This window comes from Balaenoptera borealis (assembly GCF_965194805.1).
Source record: "Balaenoptera borealis genome assembly, chromosome: 12".
Classification (NCBI taxonomy): domain Eukaryota; kingdom Metazoa; phylum Chordata; class Mammalia; order Artiodactyla; family Balaenopteridae; genus Balaenoptera; species Balaenoptera borealis.
Genome location: NC_138869.1, coordinates 67800029 through 67824183, shown reverse-complemented (window position 1 = coordinate 67824183; position 24155 = coordinate 67800029). Strand labels below are relative to the sequence as shown.

The 24155-nt window shown below is 42.7% G+C and overlaps 1 long non-coding RNA gene across 1 annotated transcript; it reads right to left on the bottom strand.

The window, feature by feature from the left end:
- Nucleotides 1-682: 682 nt before the first annotated feature.
- Nucleotides 683-3604, bottom strand: LOC309608015. The gene is made up of 2 exons (XR_014232619.1): nucleotides 2792-3604; nucleotides 683-2433 (listed from the first exon to the last, which is right to left on the bottom strand). It is a non-coding gene; the product is annotated as an uncharacterized lncRNA (long non-coding RNA).
- Nucleotides 3605-24155: the final 20551 nt, after the last annotated feature.

Here is a 24155-nt window from a genome sequence, read left to right as displayed (position 1 = left end):
CAGGAAGTGTGTGGCTGCAACTATTACAGGTCTTTGCTGTTGTTGTTATTATAATGGTGTTATTAGCGGCTCTGCACTTCCTACCACGGACTCAGCAGTGTGTGATCACCAGTGTCTTGTTCACCGGAAATGAGGACACATGCTGGTTCTCTGGTGAAGAAAACTTCATCTGAAAACTCTCTCTTCTACGATATTCTCTAGAGACCCATGAGTTACGTAATGGGCGAGGGCAGTTTTGTCTGGTCAGCTAACTTAATGGTAAGGTTAGCAGTGGTGCCCCGGTAACCCCTTCATTGTAACTGGACTTTACTAAGCTAGCTGTCCTCAAGGGAAAGCTAGTTTCTACCAAGAAACCATTAAACGCCTAATTGAGAAAAGGGTCCCTGGGTTTCCAGGCCACGTCCCCTCTCTGCCAAGTCCTCAGTGTTCTAGGCTTTGGTCTGTTGTGCCCATTTAGTATCTTAACTGTATTTCACCTTTGATTTTCATAACTCCCTCCTTCTTCCCCTCTTGCTGTGTTCTGTCTCTTCTCTCTCCAAGGGAGACCTCTGAGGCTTTTCTGCACCAGGACGGGCAAGTAGACTTAAGACATGGAGCATCAGTGGGAAAGAAACCTACTGGATAGAAGAAATCAATGCAGCCTGAGCTGGTGCACGTGCGGTCCACTCCCATCTTGCTGGAGTGTTTTCTTTTTGAAAAAGCTGACAGCTGGTGGGAAGGGGAGACTGACCAGAAGAACCTGATCTGGTTACCTTCATTCAGTAGGCTGTGGGGAAGGTTCGAGACGAGATTTTGTGTCTCACAATTGGCATCGACAGTGTAAACTGTGCGAGTGGGCAGTCCCTCCCTGTGACAGACCCCTGAGCTCTGACTGGGTGAGAATCTAATTGGATTGATCCTCCAAGGGCCTTCCAAGGGCATCAAGAGTTTAATTTCTAAGCAAATGATGAGCTGCCCCTTGGTATGGTGAAATGGCAGTTATGATGGCAGCTGTTTACTGAGCACTTACTATGTGCCACAGCCCAGGCTGACTGAACACAGTCTCAGTTTTCCAGAACAGCCCATGAGGTAGGTTGTGGCATTTCCATTTTGCAAAGGAGAGAATTAGGATGCAGCTAGTTTTGATGTATTTGTAGGTTGTGGCGTTTCCGTTTTGCAAAGGAGAGAATTAGGGTTCAGCTAGTTTTGATGTATTTGTGGGAGGAGGGGAGCTCCATGTCCTTCTATGCCATCATCTTGATCTCTCCCCGCAAGATTCAGATAGTTTTCACGACTTTTCCAAGATCAAACAGTAAATGACAAAGTTGGAATTTGATTCACATCTCTGTTGACTAGACTCTGATCTCCATTACTCCCTTATTTTCCTTTGCCCCCATCCCTCCCTCAGCCAAAACACTGTGAAGCTGAAACTATATTCAGAGTTGTATTTATTGTAGACGTGATGGTTCTGTTTTAATTTTCTGGGATCATTTAGGCCTAGGTTATGGACAAAGACTGGCATAGAACTCAGTGAAATTTAGCACCATCTCTGCAGACCTGGATCTTCCTCTGTGCCCAGTTTGGGTAGCAAATGCTATGCCCCCCACTCCCCTCCATGCCTCCCCTCCACCCCTCCCCCTGCCCACCCCACATCATGTCCTATGGCAAGGGCTATGAAAACGTTCATGGGATCTCTGTTCTACCATCTCAGACTGTGTGCAATCCTCGAGAAACTTGGGAGAAAAAGTATTTGGTTAGTGGGTGACCAGAAAAAAATTGATATATATATTTTTAATATTGACTGAAGTGACAGTTGGGGAACTGGCTCTTGAGAGAGCTCTAACATGTTTCAAAAATTGGCAGTTAGCCCTGGCGTGAGCTAGTTAATCAGCTACGATCTTCATCCTCACTGCCTTTCACAGCCTCCCCTTGGAGAAAAGACAGATAAGGAAGACTTAGAGATCAAGAGTGCTGCAGCTTGATCTCGATGCAGTTTGAGGGGAAATAGGAAAGGTAACTCGTGATTTGTTATTTCAGATCCTCCCCTTAAAACGTGTTGTGAAAGATTTGACAAATAGTGATTACTCCCCTTTAGGAATTTTCGTTTAATCATAGACGCAGCAAAGCAGAAGAATAGAAAACTTGTGTGACTGAGCAGCATTTAATTTTGTTGGAAACTGGCTCGATCACCCTGGTTGTAGGAAGAGACAGCCTTGGGCAGTCTTCACGTGGCAGGAAACCGGGAGCATCGGGGCCTGATGGACACCTGATACCATGTAAATAGAATCCACAGGAGCTTCTCTAGATGGGCTTTCTCAAGCTAAGGGCTGGCTGTTTGCACACAGGTTTGCTCCTGTCGGGACCCCAGCATCCTGTGTTAACACACCTGGCTGCGGCCTCCCATCCTTCCCGGCCGTAGGTGTGAGGGCTTGTTTGTTTAAATCTTGATGAGCACTGCTTGGAAAAACAAAACAACACACTCACTTGTCTGGGCATAGAATATTCTTCCTGAATTGTTGTCCTGCCCATTGGCCCAGAGGCACTCTGGGTGGGGCAAGTTTCGGGGTTGGTTTGGGGAGTTTCGGGAATGGGCTGTGGGCTGGGTCTGTCAGGTGGGGGTCGCTCTTGGCTGTCGTCATTCTGGAACGTCTGAGGGTCAGGGAGCATCCCCCATAGATGACTGTGGGGTCGTTAGGTTCTGGCCCTGCCTCTTTCTCCCATGAGGGCGGACACACCTGGATAGGCATTTACCCTAATCCTAGCCCTATCCCTGCTGGATGGGAGGGAACCCTCATCTGGGTTGTATTCTCACCTGGACACCTGAAAAATCACCAGCTGGATGGGGTCCCTGCTTGATGGTGACTCCCTCCCATCAGCGGCTGCCTGTCTCCGCGTCTTCATCCCTCTCCAGCCAACACCCCGTGTTGATGTTGCCATCGGATGAAGGTGGTGTGCCCAGGGCCTGGATGGAAGCAGACCTTTGGAAACCCAGCGTTTGTCACCTGTGGTGATTGACTCTAAGCCAGCTACCTAACCTCCTCTTCCTCATCTTGGTGTACAATTCCGTGTAGCACATAGGTTGTTAGAAGAAACATGTCAACAAACTACGCTGAAGCTCTGGCCTGGTTCTTTCCCTCTAATCACAGCTGCTGGTGATAGGGTCGCATTGCTCTTTAAGGAGCTGGCATGGGGCGGCCAGAAAAATCAGTGCCTGCTGCCCCGTCTCCCCCCTCGGTGCTCGGGGGGTGGGGTGCGGGGGCGAACCCGTTCCTGCTCACCATCCTGTGACCTGGGACCACTACAACATTCTGTCTTTCTTGGAGGCAACGTGCACCAGAGCCGCTTGGTGGCCGTGTTAAATTGGATTGCTGGGTCCCACCCCCAGAGTCTGATTTGGGAGGGCTAGGTTGGGGCCCGAAAATCTGCATGTCTAACAAGTTCCCAAATTCCCAAGTTCCCAGTGTAATGGCTGGCCCAGCGCCTACACTAAGAGAATCACTGCTCTGTGTATTGGGAGGAGCAGAAGCCTTAGAGTTAAGCAGAGCTGGGTTTAAAAGCTACAGCACTTACTTAATTTTGAGAGCTTGAGAGGTTTTTCTTAATTTCCCCAAGTCTTAGTTGACTCAGTTTTAAAATGGGAATAATACCTAGTGGAAGATTTTTTTAGAGAATTAGGGGACAAAGCTGGCACAGAGTAGGCTTTCAGGAACTGCCAGCTCCTCGGCTGACCTGAAGTGTGTGCGCAGTGTTCCCACAGGTGGGCAGAGGGGCATCTGGTCTCTTTAGCCAAGGGCTGGGCTTGAGGCTTCTGTGAACATAACCAAGCTAATGGGAGTCGAGGAGGTGCCACCAGAATTAGACACTCTGCTTACCTGTGGGGCAGCACCCCAGAGGAAGCCTGGGAATGCTCATGGCCAGATGGGGCTAGAATAGATCAACACTTCCTCACTTGCCCGATGGCAGGAACTGTGTCCTATTCGTTTGTGTGTCTGTGCCTGACACTGCAGCCCAAAATCTCCAAACCCATAACCTCTCTTACACCTGGGCTGTTGGAGGAAATCTTCCAACCGCGATGTCTCTAAACATTTCAGGGTCCTAAACCTCACCTGTGTTCTTCATGCGCTCATTTTAGTGTCTTAAGAAACTAAAGTCACGTTACTTTAGTCAAGTGTCCCAAGGTTTCATTTTTCTCCCCAAATCCATTATCCTCCTCCTTGTTATTGCAAAGATGATCTTCAAAATGAGTATCTGGTATGGAAAAAAAAAAAAAAAGTTAAATTATATGCCTCGTTATTATCTAAAACAAAATTATATATATCATTAAAACTATTGGTGGAAAAACCCAGAGGAACTTTTTGGCCAAGCCAATACTTTCATAGAGATCTGACTAGTGGCGCTAATCATTTATCATATAATTTCCAAATAAGTTGTGCATTTTTTAGACTTGTTTAATGTAGCGGTCACTAAATGATGTGTTTCTCTGAGCCATGATTTGCTTTGGGAACAATAACAAACTTTTTTTGGACAATATTCCTATCAAAATATTTAAGTGTGGGGGGTCCTTAAACTATGGCTCACTGCCTTTTTTTGTAAATAAAATTTTGTTGTCACACAGCTGTGTGTATTTGTTTATGTACAGAGATTGGCCCTCAAAGCCTTTTAAAATATTATTTGACCCTTTACAGATAAAGTTTACAGGCGATTCTGCTTCTAGTCATAGGTCCCATATGGTACTTTTGCCACCAGAGGGCGCTAAGTGTCCTGTTTGCTTATCACAGCCAGAGGCCCATCTGGACACACTGGCTTCCCGCAGGGGCTGAACTCAGAGAGCCTGCACCTTGGTCCCCGCCTCTGACAGTACAGCCTTCCTGCCACTTGCTCTGCCAACATGGGATGCTCTGGGACATGCGTCCCAGGGCCACCCCTTCTCAGAATGCTCAGGGGCTAGGACAAACCCTTGGTGCCCTTCCTGGGCCTCATGACCATCCTAGACCTGGCTGAACAATATCATTTTCTGTGACTTGTCATCTCCATAATTGAAATTATTTAGCATCCTTCAGGAAGAGTTACAATATTTAAAAAATTGGAAAGGCAGCATATTTAGATACCTGAATGCCCGCCTTATTTTATGGGGGAAAAGGCAGGCTTTCCCATCCCCCACTAGGGGCGCCCATTGGGCATCCATGCTGGGCTCTCCTTTCCCCAGACCCCACTCCCTGGTCACAACCTGCTCTCCTTAGCCTCTCTCCTGACTTTGCTCCATCAATGACCCACTTTGCCCCTTAACTTCAGCTGCTTCTATAAACTTATTTAAATCGTATCCTAAGTAAGTAATAAACCTTGAACTTAAGTCCCCTCCATAACTACCTGTTTCCTCTTTTCTCTGCCAAGTTTCTTGAAAAAGAGGTCTAGTCTTGCTCTCTCTCCTTCTAACCCCCCGACCCGTCTCCACCCAGCTCCGTGGGCACTTCCTCCAACACGCTGTGGAAAGTGCTCTGATCAGCTCACCAGACCTCCGTGTTGCCATATTCAATGGACATTTTCCCCAGCTTTATTGAGATATAACTGACATATTGTGTAAGTTTAAGGTGTAGCATGTGTTGATGTGATACATTTATATTTGCAAAATAATGACCACCGTAGCATTAGCTCCCACGCCGGTGGACATTTTGATTCAGCTCTTGTGTTTCTAGCCCCGTCTGGTCTGCTGGATTTGGCTCTGTGGACAGCCCCCGCCTCCTCGGAACTCCCATCCATGCTTCTTCCAATTATTTTTATTGCAAATCAACTTATGAAGGAAACTTCTACATAGTAACCCAGTATGGGTTACTCAGCTGAAACTAACCTTTCCCAACAGAGTCCTTATCCTTATCTATATGCAAGAACTCTAATTCCAGTTTCCTTCTTCTTCAGTGCTGGTCACAACCAAGTAATTGATTTCATAACCCAGTAATGGGTCCAATTCTGTAGCTTGAAGCCCGTGCCTTTGCCGCCCCTGACTCTCTTTTCTCTGCTTCTCCTCACATATCTCTTACCATCCTCCTTGGTCCCTTGGAGGGGTCCCTTGGTCCCTCCTTGGTGTTTTCTGATATTCCCAGCATTCTGCCTTCAGCTTTCTGTTCCTTACGTATGCATTTTCCCTAGGTGGTCCCATCTTTCCTCTTCATGCTGCAGCCTGCAAAATCCGTCTCCACTCCAGACCCACACACTGTGCTCCTGCAGGAAATGATGTCGGCCCCAGATTCGATTCCCAGAGCCCTGCCCTGGGTCAGGTCAGGGGAGACTGGTCATCGGGTTGAAACAACCTGGGGCTGATCTAGGGCAAAGCCACCAGCAAAACCGAAATAAAAAGCCATCTGGGTTTTTCTGCATGGACCTTAGACAGAACCAGTGTTCTCATTGTAGAGTTCCCGAGTTTCTCTTCCCTATGTTTCTCATTTCCTGCTCTTTTGTTAGAAGTAAGCCGCTAAGCCCAGCCCACACTCTAGGGGACTCGTCTGGCTTTATCATCAGTAGAAGAAGAGATAATACCTCTCCTTTACTGAGTGACCGCCATTATGTTTCAGGCACTATCCAGGCTGCAGAACACACACTAGTTCAATGCAGTTTTAATTCCCACAACACTCAGAGCTTGGTGGTCTTATCCACATTTGAACGACTAAGACATTGAGGCGTAAATAGATAACTGACTTACTCACAGTGGCAGCTCTCGTGCTTGAACCAGGCCTGTTCGACTCCTCCAACGGTCACTTGCAAAGGCAGTACCAGCCCCAGTGTTTGCAAAACTCTTCAGCTCAAAAGCCAGATTGGGGTTGGTGCTGACAGAAAGTCAGAGAGAGACGCAGAAATACAAGCTACTCCAGCGCCGCCTCTTGATTGGTCCCCCAGGTCAGGCTCCAGGCCAATCAACTGCAGCGGGGGCGGGGGCGGGGGGAGTCCAGTTGAATAAAAATGGCGGAGGGTGATGAAGCCCCCGGAAGCTTCTTACACTTGATTGGCATCTGTGGTTCAACTGGTAGGAAGTTGTGTTGTAAGGAGGGGTGGAGGAAAGAAGGGGAAGGTGAGGTGTAGTGGGTGTTTGTGACGTGGGTGTGGTGAGGAAGGGGCGGTGATGAGAGGAGATTGGGCTTGGAAATAGAACACGTGGGGGAGGTAAAGAGATTGGTTCCAGAAGAAGAGGAAAGGCATTTGCCTACTTGACAGGCCTGTTGTGAAAACTTCTGAAGCGGAAATGTAGTTTCCTGGTATCTAGTGAACTTTTGGAAGAGAGATACGATGTGATCATGGAATAAGAATCGCAGGCGGGTGTGCCCGGCATGTTAAAGATGCCAGGGAAAAGCCTACCCGAAATGGGCATTTTCAGTGGCGACCCCCATTTTCCCCACTACTGGACTCTCTGTTGGGCCAGGCTTCCCCGTTACGTTTATGCATCGTATCGAGTTAATCTCTGCCTGCCTCTCTCTGTCTGACAGTATTTCAGCCTAAGAAATTGAGGATTTTCCAGAGCTACGGCTGAGATAAACTCCCCCGTTCACTTTCTAGACACAGCCCATCTTTTGAGAGTTGCACAGCGTGTAGGCACTGTTTCTATTCCTGTGGGTGCCTGGTACTCTGACTTTTACTGTCTGAAGTCGTTTCTTTACCATCTTGGAATGGCAATCAGGGAAACTGTAGATGACCGCGTGAAGACAAGCTAGAAACCACTTTACTTCTGGTTTGCTTTACTGTTGTTGTGAGTCCCTGGGTCACTGGCTCTGAGATGGAGATTTGCGTGCAGGAGGTTTGCTGGGAAATGTTCTCCGTGGCAACCGTTGAAGGGGGTGTGAAAAGCAGGCCTGGGCATCTGGGGAAGCCAAACAGCAAGGCCACTGGGGCAGAGGCTTCAGCCCGTCCGATGGGTGCTTGGGAGCCCAAGCAAAGCAGGAAGGTGGCCTTTGCACCCATGACCAGTAATTAATGTGGCCTTCAGTGGAGGTCAGCTCCTGGGTTGGGGTGGGGACCCACAGGCAGACATCAGTGGCCAACTCACTGGACAGCTGGGCTGGCAGCACCCCACCTATGAATGAGCATCTGTGCCGCCCTCTCTGCAGATGTTGTGTCCACGCCAGCGATCTTAAATATCTGGTTATTGTCTGGGTATTTGTTCAATTTCAAATTTTCTCCTGGGATTCATTTTTTAAAAAAAATATTATTTATTGTATCTTGTATCTTGTGGCAAGTGATTAGGAAATTATTGACTTCTTAAACAACACTGTATCCTGACTCCAAATGCCCTAAATTGTCTTCTGAACCTGAAGCACATAGTTTATATTTTTTTCTCCTCTTTCTGGTTGTTAATCCCAGAAGGAGAGCCTTCACTGTCTTCTACATCGTGAATTAGGACTAAACCACTCAGGATACAATTTGTCAGTAATGGTTTTAGCTAATCAAAGGGCTGGAGAGGTTGGATTCTTTTACTTTTTTCTTAGGGAATATTTAAAAAGTAGTGGTACAAAATGGCAAATAGTCCATGATCTCCTGTTTCCTTGATTTGCTGAAGTCTCCGTTTCTCCATCATCAACCGAAAAAATCCAAAGTCAATGTGGGCGCTCAGCATCCAGTGAGAGATTGGCCAGGAGAAACAAAGGCTCCTTATTACTCCGCTAAAAAGGTTTAAAAGAGCCAATGGCCACTTTGATTTTTATCCAATATACAGTTATATTTTATGTGCATTTCAAAAAATACTATATAAAATTGTCTCATTTTATGCAAACACAAAAAAATTGCCTCAGGGAGCCCCAGTCTGAGGGGAGACACAGCCCTGACTCAGGGAGCCCCAGTTATCCTTAGAAAGAGTTGGAATTTGCTGGGACTCTCCCCTCTCCCAGTAGCCCCCACCCAGGTGTCTGCCCCCTCCTCAAGGCCTGCAGGAGGGTCTTCAAAGGGACCACTCCAGACATCTAGGTCTGGGCCTCTCAGTCTCAAAGTCTAAGTAGGTGGAAGAGGGACCCTCCTGAGAAAGCTCAGTCCAGAAACCAGCTGGACAGCTGACTTAAGGAGAGCTGCTTCGGGGTAGGGATGGACCAGACTTTCCAGAGCTTGTCATTAGTTTTCTCCTGCTGAGATGGGGGTGCAAGTGTGAGAGGTCCCCTGAAGGGACCCAATGGGCCACCTGGAGGGGCTGACACGGCTCAGCAGAGATAAGCTAAGGATGGGAGGGGCTCCTAGGAGCTTCAGAATGGAGACACTTGTGTTGGGGTGGAGAGAACTACAGGGGAAGGTCCACATTGATGATGAGGGTTCCCAAAACACATACACAAGCACCAGGGAGGGGGACAGTCAGCTTTCCCCATGGCCCGGCCCAGAGGGCATGAAGCCAGACATCAGTGCCAGTCAGGGGAGTACTTTCCTTCCTCCTGACCTCATCCTCTTCTTCTCACAGATCTTTCTTCAACACTACAGGGGGCAGTTCTGCAGGGCTGGCATCCTGCCCGGAGCATGGCCTCCCTCGAGGAAGGTTCCCATCTCACACCCATTGGACAGGGGCCTGGGTTTCACACTTCTGGATCAAGGATATTTGCCTTAGTTATAAGAGACTAGAAAAATCAGAGGGACAGCCTGGATTTTCAAAGGGCCTGGAGAAGCTAGGGGACGAAAATGATTTTCTGCTTCTATTTCCCCATGTCAGACTTGTTTAATAATTCAAATTTTCCTGCCTATTTTTTAACTTGTATAGTATGGGAAATGTTTATTATTCCTCGTGATTTCTGCCATAATTAAAGGAAAGAAAGTCAAGAGACAAAGCAATGAGCTAAGGAAACTTTCTAACAGATGGCTTCTGAAAAATGGCAGGATGATGTGTGCGTGTGTGTGTGTGTGTGTGTGTGTGTGTGTGTAATCAGTGAGTTCTTTTCCTTTTTCCCCTTCTCAGAGTAAGGGGCATGGATACCTGCATTTCTGTTTTAATAGGCACTTCTTGGTAAGCATCCTAAACCTTTCCGGCCCCAGCCTAGCTGGACTGGTGCCAATGCCCTCCATGTAGGATAAAATTAGTGGGGAAGTCAATCACCTGGTCCCGTCTTGCCTCCCAGGATGTGGGTAAGAGGCTCCTGAAACCTCCTAAGAGCTCCTTTGCCAGGTTCCCATTGGGGCTCATTACAGGGAAAGGTGGTTTTTTGGACATGCTCAGCTCAGCTAATGAAAAATGGAAGGAAGAGTCAGTCCAGTGCAAGAAGCTGAGGAGACAGAGCTTCCACCTGCGAACGTGAGAGAATAGGTCCTTGGAAATAGAATATACTAGGTTTTTAAAAAATTAGTTTTAGGCCTTTATTTTTGAAGCTATAAAATGAAATATTAACTAAAGAAATATGCTTCTACTTATAGCCCCAAAAAAGTGTGCTCTGAATGGAGATGATAATATTGCCATTTTGGGTGATTCTTTCCACCCGGCTAGTGTGGGTTGCCTCGATTCTCCCCATCCTCTCAGCACCGGTCCCCTTTGTGTTTGGTGGCATGTTGCCATGGTACCATCAAGAAGCACTTTCCTGCCGTGACCTGTTAATGGACTTTTCTATTCTCAGGATCAGGAAGGGAGTGGGGAGGGAGAAGAATATCATTTAATGACTCGAATTAATTGAATAAGTCTCATGAATGTCAGTGAAATAATGGTGAACATATCTGTATGCAGAAGAGTTAAAAATAATCCCTCAGCAAAATACTGTTCATGCACAGTGTGCTCCAATTGTGCATTTAAAAATTATCTTTTTATTTTTTTAAGTTTGGTTTGAACTTTCCAATGCTTGACCCAATACTGGAGTTTGCCTCAGAGGACTTAGAAGATCATCTTCTTATTATATCTTAACAGTCAGTTGACATTGTATTGTTTCTTATAGGACATCACTTTTGCAAATGAAGGTGCTTCCTCTATAGTGATTTAAAATTTTTTCTGTGTATCCTAAACAAGTTTTTTTGCTACAATTATTCATTGTTGGCAGCATTACCTAGCTTTTAAGGCTGGTTACTAATTCTTTTAGTAGGTTGTCTCTCATTTCGGTAACTCCAGGTTTAAAAATTTTACAGACAGAGTCAGCAAAATCCCTCCAAATCACTGTCTCTTTGAATGGCTTAATGAAATAATTAATTCTATTTTTAAGCACTTCACTTTTTTCCCCTCTGTATTTATATTAAAAAAATGTTAAGCCTTTAAACTTGAATGTACTAAAGATGTGGCTTTGCCCAGGCATCTCTCTTAAGACAAGGTGAAGACGTGGAAAGGAGGACCACTTGGGAGGGTTAAAGTGCTGCTAGCTTTAGAATGTCTGAAGAAAGTGCAGGAATAAAATATGGCAAAGAGTGAAAATAATCTATTAAAGATGTTCTCTACGCCTTAGAATATTGTTCACCAACAGAGTGAGCAATATATTTTTAGATGAATGTTATCACTCTGCTATATCACCTTTTTAGAGGCTGCAGAACATTTATTTTTCTTCTTGAAATCCGAAGCAGGAGCCAGTCCTTTGGCAACCTCTTGATTATTAGAGTCAACAGCAGTGACCAAAGAAATCCCTGGAAAGTTTTCATGAGAAATCGAAGAAGTTACATGCACAGTGAGGATTTGGTTGTGACCAAGAAGAAGAGGGTGATTTCTCTGATTCTGCTTTCAGCAGTTTGCATCAAGTTTCCAGCCACATCTCTGGAGACGCTCAAGGTTACTCACATTCTAGGAATGACACACAGATATAGCAATCCTTCAAGGTAAAGCTATCCATGCAGGAATATGTTGCCATCTTGCCACTTGGAAGCATTCTGCTAGATGGCAAATGGCCTCATTGGGTGTTGGTGTATGCGTGTGCGTGTACACGTGTGTGTATGCACACACATGCATGTGCTGTGGTGTGTGAGTTGAAATACACAGTGTATTTATCCATTGCAGTCGATTTCTCTGGACCCACAAATTTAGAAACCACAAGTTATTTTCAGGCTTGAAAAATAAAATAAAATTTTCTTAGTTTGATAGTATAATATAAAAAAGTTTACCTTGCACTCTGACATCTGAAGTGGGGTTACAAGGGCAGAACTGGCTCAGGAGATGGTGGCTCTGTCTTGGTCTGAGACCTATTACTGACTGGCTGTGTGTCCCGAAGTAGGTAGCTTACCTGCTCTGGACATCAGTCTCTAAATCTTTAAGAGATTTAGATCGAAGTCCCCCATACAGAATCTGTGGGAAACAAAGATCTTTCTCTTAGGTTTTTCAAGCTCTTGAACAGTCAGGCATTTACAGGAGTAGCATAGAGACATAGAGAACGCCACTATCTTAATGAGTTTTATAAAAACTTTTCAGAAAGTCATGCCTGGGCTGATGCACACGGTTGCTTCATTTCTATCAGGGGTGTTTTCTCCTCTCTTGGCACCCCCTTCCCTTCCTCTCTTCTTTTAGAAAATGCTGATCCACACAAAGAAAATGAACACTTAAGATCTTAATATTTTGGTGAATTTCCTTCTAGGTAAATTATAGCTATTTGTGAAGAAAAATACAAGTGTTAGAAAATAAAACATAACAACTTAGAACCAAAAAAACCCAAGAACTTTCATATATCTAAACTCATGACCTGGGTGGTTTGCAGTTTATTAAGCTTCTAGTTATTAAACTAGAAGTTATTAAAATGCAAATGTTAGAAAATACAAAACATGGAAGACTATTGATTAAGAGCTAATCGTGTCCCTAATGGTAATCTGAATATTATTTTTAAGAAACAAAAGCAACTCCTGGACAGTTTCCTAGGCTTTTGCATCTACAATGTAGACAAACAGAAAGCAGCCCAGTTGTGAACACAGTTATTTTGCAGAGGAACGCATTCACAGATATTCCCATTTGCAGAAATTTGCCTGAGATCAGAAGTATTGGCTCAGACATTCCACTTACATATAAATATTTTAAAAACACCCCGGGGCCTACAGGAAAAATAACTGCCCCTATTTTGTGTGCTTGTCCCTGGAGGAGAAGCAAAGCTGATATGTGAACGTTAATGGCATAGATTCACTTTTGAAAAGTAGCTCAGCTCCAAATTGTGAGTCAGAAACAATTTTCTAGCTGAGTGGCTCTCAGCTTTACCATGGGTTGGGAACACCTTTTTCACATCTAAAAAGAGCGACAGACATCTCCGTCCCACAAAACAAAGCAAAAATAAAACAAGAAACCCCACACAAAATGCTGGTAGCCATTATATTTTTATTTCTTTCAGCTGAGTAAATAAAGCAATAAAAAAGTTACTATGAATTTGGTAATTCTTCAAGAAACTTGTATTCCTTTTTCTCCTTTCCCTTGTTTTTCTTCTGTATTCGTATCGACTTTTTAGTTACATATGTATTTTGATATGCCACCTCAGATTCTTTGTGGGAAGTGTATATGTATTAAAAAAGAAAATTAATTTAGGAATTTTTTATAGGGTAAGTTACTTTGTAAACTTAGGAGTAGTTTACATTTAAACTATTTAAAACTGCACATGCACAGAGCTTAAGAAGTCAGACAAGTATACAGGGCTTCCAATAAAAAACGCAGCATTCCACTGGGTATCTCCCAAATTTCCACTCCTTGGCAACAACCGCTTCCAACCAAGCGAGCTGTTTTATTGAGATTTATTTCCATATCCCTATATGGCAGATTTCTGTTGTTACTTCTTTACTACAACTTTATTATTACTAAAGTTTTGCAGTTTTAGTCATCATGTATTGATTGATAGTCTTGCTTAATACTTTCTCTTTTGACCTACCATACGTTCGACTTTCTGCCTTCTCCCCTCCCTCCTAATACAGATATACAAGAATTTTGGTTAGAGGAATATTCAATGCTATTATTTTTGCTATAAAAATGCTATTTGGGAGTAGGGGAGGGATGTATTGGGAGCTTGGGATTAGCAGATGCAAACTATTATATATAGAATGGATAAACAACAAGGTCCTACTGTATAGCACAGGGAATTTTATTTAATATCCTGTGACAAACAATAATGGAAAAGAATATGAAAAAGAATGTATACATATGTATAACTGAATGACTTTGCTGTACAGCAGAAATTAACATTGTAAATCAACTATACTTCAATACAATAAATTTAAAAAATTAAAAAGGCTAATTTACAGATAAGGCAAGTGACATACAATGGTTACTTTTTCTCTTTTGTAAAATGCTTTATTTGCCTTGGAGTTAATAATTGTTTGCTTCATTATTTTATATGCTTGTCACCAATTCAATCCCATACTCTGTCAGTTATCCAGATTTGATCAGCTGCATTAAGTCCTGTCTATTCATCTTCTTGAAGAAATCCCCCATGGTGTTTACTAACTTGCTCTAAACTCTCCTAGTTTCTCTCAAGACCTGCTTCAGAATCATCTACTTGGGAGCTTCCTGCACCATCTTCCTGGTGATTTTTTTTGCTCTTATGTTGGATTACCTGTTTTTTGCTTCCTTTGTCTTCCTGTTTCTTGGATTACTTCCTTGTTTTGGTGAGACATAATCTTTGGTAGTTTTCTGAGAAAAGTATATCTGAGAAAAGGTTTTTCAGACTTATCAAAAAATATTTTTTATTTCACTGTAACTTTTAATCAATAGTTTGGGTATATAATTCTAGGTTGGAAATTATTTTCCCTTGTAATTTTGACTTCTAGTTTCCACAGTTTCTGTTGGGTTTTCCAATGGTGTTCTGATTCTTGATCTTTTGCAAAGAAAAAAAAAAAAAAAATTGAAGCTTTCAGGATCTTCCCGTTGATTTGAAATTTCACAATGCTGTTGCTTCATGTAGGTCTATATTCATCTATTATATTAGAATTTTGTGTACCTTTCAAGGTGAAAATTAATTTTCTTCAAATATGGGGAATTGAAAAAAATTATTATCTTGACTAGTTACTCTCTTTTTTCTCTGTTCTCTCTTTCTGGATTTTCTTTTTTCTTTTTTAATATTTATTTATTTATTTTATTTTTGGCTGCATCAGGTCTTAGTTGCGGCACGAGGGATCTTCATTGTGGCATGCGGGATCCTCTGCTGCTGTGCGTGGGCTTCTCTCTAGCTGTGGCGCAGGGGCTCAGTAGTTGCAGGGGGTGGGTTTAGTTGCCCCATAGCATGTGGGATCTTAGTTCTCCGACCAGGGATCGAATCCATATCCCCTGCATTGGAAGGCAGATTCTTAATCACTGGACCACCAGGGAGGTCCCTCTGGATTTTCTATTATTTGGATCTTTGAGCTATTGGACTTTCTAATTCTCTATCTTTTAATTTCTATTTTCCATATTTTTGTTTTACTTTCTGGAAGATTTCTTCTTCCTTCCAAGTTTTTTATTTCTGCTGTTATATTTTTGATTTCTTGGAGCTCCTTTTTTTGAAGTATTTTTTTGCTCACTTAAAAAAACAGTGTCCTGTTCTTCATGGTTGCAATATGTTCTCTTATCTTTTTGAGGATATTAATGATATTTTATGAAGAATTTTTTTTTCTTCCTGCATTGTATCTGTCTCCTATAAGTTACTTTTTTCCTGTTATTTGCTCTGGTCTCTGTCTTTCATATGAGACACTATCCTCAAATATCTGGTGATCCTTATTTGGGTGCTTATTTTCTTTTTTTCCGGCTGCGCTGCACGGCTTGGGGGATCTTAGTTCCCTGATCAGGGACTGAACCTCGGTCTGCTCATTTTTAAGTGGGGCATTAAGCTGGCTGGAAGCTCTATGTCTGTGAATGGGACTGGTTGCCATGGTCTGTCCTGTAAGGCAGTCTGGTCATGTCAGTATCTTTAGAACTTTTCTACTGGGCTGGTGTGAATTACCAGAGTAGTTTCCTCTAATTTTTTTCCTGAAATGTCTGTACCCAGTTTCCAGTAGCTGGTGGGGAAGGAGGAGGAAGGTATCTCAAATTCCACGTTAACTTTTGCTTAATTCTACCTATACGGTTGCATAGAATGATTTTTTGTGGTTTCTTTAGATGTAAAGAGAAAAGGAAAAAGCCTCTAAGCCCTGGGGGAATTTCTATGGTCATCCTACAAAAGCAGGAGGGACCCTCACTCAGAGTTTGGTTCAGGTGTTGAGGCTGATGACATCATAAACACACCAAAGGGGTGTGAAATGGTTTGTTAGTTACATAATGGGGATTTCTGAGGGTGAGCAGGCAGGCCTCTCATGCAGGGCCAGAATGGCTTGAGCTAGCAAGGGAAGGAGCCTGGCCTTTTCTTTTGTGGTCAGGAGGGTGGGCTGGGGTGAGGGTTCACGTGCAGAGAGGATGCTGTGGTTTGAATCTTCCCCCCACACCAAAGCATGGAGCTCCCTGGCTTTCTTACCCGCTTCCTCAGATGCTGGCACAAGGGGAAGAGGGAAGGGTGAGGTTTGAGATGATAAAAGAAATTTTCACATATTGAGATTATAGGGAAGTCATTCTGGCTTATACATGAGTTAACTTGAATTTGATGCCAACTAAAATCGCCTGTTTGTGGCCTATCAAACATACATTGTACGTCTGCCTTAATTATTAAAGAAAAGTAAAGAAAGTCCATGTTAAAAATAATGATTAAATGCCCCTTTTCCTGGGATGCCAATGCTGGTCCTCCTTGGATGATAAGACTCCCTTCCCAGGTACCAAGGCCATGCTGGACATGCTGTATGTGCATGTGCTGGTCTGTTTTTGTTTTTTTTTTGAAACCTTGGAGAAATGTTTCCCTGACTTGTTTAATGTTCTTTGTTCTGACAAGATATAAAACTGTGCTGAAAACCCTGCTTCTCGGGAGCAGTTTCTCAGAGTAATCTGGGAAGCGGGCTTCCGGGCTATAGTCCTCAGTTTGACTCAAATAAAACTCTTTTCTATCCTTTTTTTTTTTTTCAGAGTTCATTAACTTTTATTGAAATAAACACAGGAAAAAGCAACCTCCACTTTTTCATAGCATGTTTTACATGTTTGCAGGTGCAGAGAGTTCTACTAGGAAAAGGAGATGTAGTTGATATTGATAGACATCAAAAACAAATATGCATTAGTATATAGTATGGATCTGTGGTTTAAAATTTATACTAATGGCATCATATTGTGGTTGTTCACTGCAACTTGTTTTTTCTCAGTAAATATATTTTCAAGATTCAAATATGCTGATAAATAAAGGTTAAGTTCATTCATTAAAAAATGATTATGCATTGATGGGATACTTTAGATATGCTATCCATTACTTTGGATATATCCTTTTTTTTCTTAAAAAAATTTTTTTTATTGAAGTATGTTTGCTTTACAATGTTGTGTTAGTTTCAGATGTACAGCAAAGTGATTCAGTTATACATATATATATTTTTCTATTCTTATTATTGATTACTTATTGATTATTTTCATCATCAGAGAGCTGCCAGCAGTCTGACGTCCAACGATGGCGTCAGAATCCTCCTTACAGCTCTGAACAGAGGGCAGAACAAATGTTTTAAGGATGATGCAGAAAATGTTCCTAGGGGAGATGGTCCTGCCCAGGCCCAAGAGAGAGAACAACTTATTTAAAAGTCCAGTTCTCCCTCTGTGGGGCCGGTACGGAAGCCAGGAGCTCAGAGGTGATGCTGTTGTTAGGAGAACTTGTTCAGAAGCCTTCCAAGTAGTGGTTCGCAGAGCGTGGCCAGTCACCAGCAACGGCAGCGGCTCCTGTTAACAAATGCAAATTCCCAGGCGCCACCCCGACCTACTGACTCTGAAACTCTGTGGGTGAGGCCTGCACCCTCTGTTTTAACAAGCCCTCCAGGTGAGGCCAACACACGCTCCAAGTGAGAACCACAGATGGAGAGTTTACAAGTGAAGACAAGTCGGGGAAGCAGCTAAATGGCACAGCATCATGAAGAAATAGGACTTTAAAATTTTCCACTGGAAGGTGGAAAAAAACAGGTCCCTGAGAAGGGCAGGCGGAGGGGAAGTGTTTGCAGAGGGGAGAGGAGCCCAGCCATGTGGCAGAGGCGAGGGTCTGAGGGGGAAGAGAGTTGGTAAGAATTTCCATCAGGTAGGGATGACCAAAGAACTCTTAAGAGTGGTGATGTGTGATACTCTGCTGTAAGTTTACGTCAGTTTTACATGACCAACTTGTGTGGTGCAGTGGGGAAGGAAGGGGAAGAAGCCAAAGGGAAAAAAAATCCATCATACTCTGTGTAAAGAGGGTAATTAAAAAAATTATTTTATTGAAGTATAGCTGATTTACAATGTTGTGTTAGTTTCAGGTGTACAGCAAAGTGACTCAGTTATACATAATATAGTCATTCTTTTTCGTATTCTTTTCCATTATGGTTTAGTCACAGGATATTGAATATAGTTCCCTGTGCTATACAGTAGGACCTTGTTGTTTATCCGTTCTCTATATAATAGTTTGCATCTCCTAACCCCAAACTCCCAATCCTCCCTCCTCCACCTCCACCACCCCCTGGCAACCACAAGTCTGTTCTTTATGTCTGTGAGTCTGTTTCTGTTTTGTAAATAAGTTCATTTGTGTCATATTTTAGATTCCACATATAAGTGATAGCATATGGTGTTTGTCTTTCTCTTTCTGACTTACTTCACTTAGTATGATAATCTCTAAGTCCATCCATGTTGCTGCAAATGGCATTATTTCATTCTTTTTTATGGCTGAGTAGTGTTCCATTGTATATATGTACCACATCTTATTTATCCATTCATCTGTCGATGGGCATTTAGGTTGTTTCCATGTCTTGGCTACTGTGAATAGTGCTGCTATGAATGTAGGAGTGCATGTATCTTTTTGAATTATAGTTTTGTCTGGAGATACGCACAGGAGTGGGATTGCAGGATTTTATGGCAAGTCTATTTTTAGTTTTTTGAGGACCCTCCATACTGTTTTCCATAGTGGCTGCACCAATTTACATTCCCACCAACAGTGTAGGAGGGCTCCCTTTTCTCCACAGAGAGGCTACATATTTTTTATTTTTCCTTACCAATGTGTTCCCCAATGCATTCACTATCCACTGACTAAATAAATGAGGTGTCTGAGTATTTTTAGAATTTATGGCAAGGACCTAGGCATATATATGTAGATGGATAGATAGAAAAAAATTTAAAGTAATTTGTTGCTGTAGGCATCTTCTATATTAAAAATAGAAATAAAAGATAATTGGCATGCATTTGATTTTCCTCCATAAAGGTGATATGTTAATTCCTCTTAAATAGAATATACCTATATCTATAAATGCCTATAGAAGTAGTCCAAAGCATCTACATTTTCCTTGAAAATTGTTAAAATGAAGCCTACCCCGGTAGACAGATGTCTTATAAGCTTCTAGGATAGTTTCCCCTGTACTTTAACAAAGTTAAACATTCTAATTAGGGAATATTGGAAAATAAAAATAATGCAAAGAAGAACGACTGAAGTTATCCACAGCACCACACCTTGAGGTGAACAGAATCCTGTGGAGTTTTAGGGCCGGGAGCCCCGTGGTTGGCACCAACCCCCCACTTCCCTGAACCCCCTGCTCTCCTGACTGCCAGCTCAGGGTCTTGCCCTGCACACTCTTGTTTATTGATTTAGACCAAAGCTTCAGAATCAATTGTCATCCTTTACCATTTTGAGTACTCCATCATGGCCACTGTGGATGAAAAAAAGGTCAAAACTCCTTCCTTGAAGAAGCTGTGCTCTTTCTTCCAAGTGTGTCTTTTTCTTTACTATCCATTAATTCTTAGTATCCATGAATCCTGCTCTGTGAATCCATCCATTCTTCTGGCTCCCATGATCTGAGGCTCCCCTACCGATTTTTTGATCTCAGCTCTCTTTTCTGTAATAATTTCACGTCTCCATCTGCCTTTATGAGATTTCTTTGCACTCTGTTTCCTCTAAGTCATTATGTCTAGAGGGGAATTCTGGTTTCCTCCTCTGAACTCAAAAAAAAAAAGAAAAATAAGGTCAACTCTCTGGATTTACCTGTTTATGTCACTGGCTTCATCGTTCTTTTTGTCACTAATGCTGTCAACCAACTCCTTCTCTCATCTCTGTTCTGGAACCTCTGTCAGTTGGTAGTTCTTGCATGAAAGCATCTGTACTGACTCTTTTTTTTTTTTGGCCGTGCTGCACAGCTTGCAGGATCTTAGTTCCCTGACCAGGGATCGAACCCAGCCCCCCTGCAGTGGAAGTGCTGAGTCTTAACCACTGAACCGCCAGGGAAGTCCACTGTGCTGACTCTTAACTCTTTTTGTTTCTTACCCTTTTGTGCTTAAATTATTGCAGGTGTCTCATGGATGGCTTCCCCTCCAATCCTCACTTCCAAGTGCTGCAGAATTAACCTTCCTAAAAACATTACTCTTATCCATCATTCTCTTGTTCAGGAAAATTCAGGAGCTTCCTATTGTCCAAAGGATAAAATCCACCATGCTCATCCTGGTGCCTGGCCCTCCCACAATGGGCCAGCCATCCTTCAACCTCATCTTCCCCTATTTTCCCATGAAAAAACATCCCTCTAACTAGGATGTCCTATATCCACTCCTCTGAATCCCCCTCTTCCTCTGGCTCACATTTTCCCTTCCAGTTTTACTTCAGATGCAATATTTTCTTTGTAAAACCTTTTCTAATCAACCAACCAACCCACAGCAATTTTCCCCTTGTTTCAGCTTTGAAAGCCCTTCCTATCCCATGTATTTGGTTCCTAATTATAAAATTATAGCTTCCTTCTATGGAGCTGAGTCCCTACTATGCCCCCAGCACTGTTCTAAGCTGTTCTTAATTCATTTATTCATCACACAGTGAGTGGAGCAAGTCCAGTTATCACCTCCATTTAACAGGTGAGGAAACAGACATGGACAGGTGAAGTAACTTACCCAAGGTCACAGGATGGTAGAACCAGTATTTGAATCCAAATGGTGGCTTAGAATCTGCCTTCTAATCTACCCATCACTGCCTCCCTGTATACACTGCCTTCCACTGCTGTTATGCACAGCTTGTGTGTGCATATTTGTATGTGTGTTGCCTTCCCATTTAAATTGTATGCTCCTTGAAGGCAGGGTCCACAACTCACATGCATGCTCCAGAAGGCCCAGCAGAAAGCTGTGTGCTTCCATAAACATTAAATGCTTCCATTGAATGGTTTATGGAGCCTTTTTTTATTCCTGAGATGATCTGGCTCGTTTTCATGAATTGAAAAGATAGTCTCAAAATCAGATCTGACTAAGTCATGACAAAGGAAAGGTAAAACAAATCAAGGAGTAAGCCAGTGTCCTGGCCTCAGGGCTTGGGTTCAGTGGAGTCTGATCATTTCACAAATGACACTTGAAGTCTGAAGAGTAATGAGGGCTTAACGAACCTGCACACCTCTCCCTGTGTTTTGCAGTGGCTGGAAAGTGAGCTTGGCTAAGGCCTGCACGTCAGCAAATAATTCACCTTGACTCTAGAAGTTGCAGCTGAATGTCCATCATTGAAAATGCAATTACTCTTTTCCACTGTTTTTTTTTCTTCTTCTTCTTCTACTTCTTCTTCTTTTGAAGCCAAGTATGAGCTGTGGGCGGAAAGGTTTGATACAATTTTTCTGTGTTCTCAGGGGGGCCCTGGTTGACGGACTGCTCAAGAAAAATTCCACCAAAATGCCTGGTGTACCAGGAAGAGGCAAACAGCTGGAGGGATGATGGAGAAGATATGACTTAACCCACTGAATTGTGTCACAGGCTTACTTAAAGCTGCGTCACAGATTGTGGTTTTTGATTGTTTCCTCTTCCTAGAATGAAACATCTTCAGAAGCCTTTTCAGATTACTTTAAATTATTTATAAGTTTAGGTAAAACCGTCTTTCTTAAGAGCCATTCACTTAAAAACATTTAAAAAAAATTTTAAAAGATTTTATTGAAGTATAGTTGATTTACAATGTTATATTAATTTCTTCTGTACAGTAAAGTGACTCAGTTATACATATATGTATTCCTTTCCATATTCTTTTCCATTGTGGCTTGTCACAAGATATTGAATATAGTTCCCTGTGCTGTACAGTAGGAGCCATTCACTTTTAAAAAGTGGATATGGATCTCAAGTTATGTGCCAACTTAGTGTTGAATAGCATTTTCTGGTATTCTTCAAGGACTTTATAAGTGAAAAGAATGACCTGTAGTTACTTTGTGATTATTATTAACCTGCATAAAATTTGCCTTTTGCAAAGCCCTTAGAGACACACGTACACTTTGAAAGAAATAAATGATTGTTTATTTTGGGTCATGAACTAGACCTATTGGGCACAGAGTTGGGTCTAAACAAACCTGGGCCTGGTTCCTGCCCTGGAGGCATTTGCCCTCTGGGTGTGAAGGCCAGACTAGGCCTGAGGCCCACCTGTCAGCCACACGTTTTTCCTCAGATGTCTCAGTACCCTTGATAATATTCAACCTTTGTTTACACTCTGCCGGACCTAGATTTGATTTCTGGGGTTGTTTTCCCTGTGGACCTGGGAGGTAACCACCCGCAAGGCTGCCGGTTGTGGTTTGCAAGCCGTGCACCCGATTGGCACTTTGCACAGTTGTGCAGTGCCCAGCCTGCACATCAGCACATGGCGGCCCTGAACACTGTGTCTAGATGATTTTTGCAGATCGCCAATCTTATTTATTTTGTATTGGTATCACTGGTTTCACACTCAGCGTTCTGGAGGAGGTCGCCTTAACTTTTATCCCCATGGACTAACCCTATAAGACACAAAGGACAGAAAAGAAAAAGCAGAAGTTCATTTTAAATACAAGATAACAATAAACTACAGATTAGATGACTTGGAAGATGCATTCTCAAACTTCAGAGGTGGAGCCATTATAGTGGAAACATGGTTTAAGTGTCAGAATATTTGGCTTCTACTACGGGTTCAATTTATTAACATGTTGACCCTTGGTGGGGGGCGTTATTTAACTTCTTGGAGCCTCTAAGAAGGGCCTACCCGCTTCCCTGGGCTGTAGGAAGCTCACAAGAGCTGCCTGAGACAGTGGCAGACAGAAATGCTATGGGCACGGGTAAGGCCCAGTCCTCGCTGTGAGTAGGGATGTGGGAGTGGTCTGCGAAGGTGAGTCCTGAGAAGGGATTACATTTTGCATTGGTTGTGCTCAGACTGAAGGGAGGAGCAGTGTTCCTAACCCTCCCTGCCTCCAACACTTAGCACAGAGTGAGGAACTCCTTGTTTTCGAGATGAATGGAAAAAAATAGATGAAACTCACAAATCCAGAGAAAAGTGGAACACACATGGATCCAAGCTCTCAAATTTTCCAAATCAACAAATATCTTCTTAGAATGCTTACTGTGTGCCAGCCATAAATAGGCCCTGAGTGTATAGCAACGCACAAAACAGGGCAGTCTTTGCCTTTAAAAGGTGTGCTGTGCTGGCAGGGTGAGAAGACTTGTAAAAAGTGATTAACAATATATTTCATGTTATAAGGAGAAATCTAGGTGCATCATTAGGAGTCTGACAATTGCTAATTTTACGATTATTAAACACATTGAAATCCATGTGCATAACTTACCTCTAAAAGGAGTTTTTAGAACAAAATGAGCGATTGATAAGATTTGCTAGACTCCTTTTCTCCTGGAAGAGAGGCTTGTTTGTAGATTTTTTTGTGGTGTCTATTTACAGAGACCCAATGCATGATACAAAAAGGACAGATTTTCCCAGAGAACAGCTAGCAGCATTATCAGCTTAAAGTTATTTATCTTTGAAGCATTTATTGAACATTTACTAAATGTAAGGAGATACCAGACCCTGTCGTTAGAAATCACTGCTCAATACAGTGTACTAGACACATGTAGCTACTCTGTCCTTGAAATGTAGCCAGTTCAAATCGAGATGTGCTATAAATGTAAAACAGACCCTGGATTTTGAAGACTTAATATGAAAAAAAGTGAAAAATATCTCATTAGTAATTTTTTATATTGATTACATATTGAAATGATAATATTTTGAATACATTAAATATAATCTATTAAGGTAAACTTTACCTGTTTCATTTTACTTCTTAAAATGTGGTTACTAGAATATTTACAGTTATTAAGTGTGACTTACATTTGTGTCTTCTATTATCTTTCTGCTGGACATTGTTGCTTTAGAAGATAATAGACTAGAGAGACAGGCAAGGAAACAAATCATTGGAAGTCACCAGGACAAGTGCTCTAAGGGAAAGAGGTATGAAGCGTAAAGGAGGGTGCAGCCCTTTTGCTGGTGTGATCAGAAACAGATTCAAGGGGGGAAGGAGGGTAA